This window comes from Tamandua tetradactyla, chromosome 4, assembly GCF_023851605.1.
Source record: "Tamandua tetradactyla isolate mTamTet1 chromosome 4, mTamTet1.pri, whole genome shotgun sequence".
In the NCBI taxonomy this organism is placed as follows: Eukaryota; Metazoa; Chordata; class Mammalia; order Pilosa; family Myrmecophagidae; genus Tamandua; species Tamandua tetradactyla.
In genome coordinates this window covers 192,620,093-192,620,550 of record NC_135330.1, presented here as the reverse complement: position 1 = coordinate 192,620,550, position 458 = coordinate 192,620,093, and positions in this window count along the sequence as shown.

Below are 458 nucleotides of genomic sequence, written 5' to 3'. Positions count from 1 at the left end.
GTTCCCATTTTTTTTTTTTTTTTTTTGCACTAAGCAGGATAAATGCTGGAGCCGGGCTGGCTGGAATTTTGTCCTAGCTCCACCCTTCTGCCTGGATGTGTGGTCTCCAGCAAGCTGTGCACCTTTGTCACACTTCAGTTTCCTGATCTGAGAAATGAAGACCTATCATTTCAGGGATGCTGTGAAGAGTACATGTGGTACTGCTTGTAAAGGGCTCCTTTGGGTTTCTTGGTAAAGGTGGTGGGTTGAACACAGGCGTTTACTTCTGCCTCCTTCTGAAACCCAGTTAAAATGACTGTAAATGTGTTTTTCAATAAGGCACATCCCAGAAGGACAGAGAAACAGGAGATGAGATTGTAGCACCAGGAATTCAGACTCTGGAAAGTAGGGAGTTGGATGATAACTGATTCCTCAGAGTCAAGGAGGCAAGGAGAGACCTGAGTGAGTTCAGACATGTA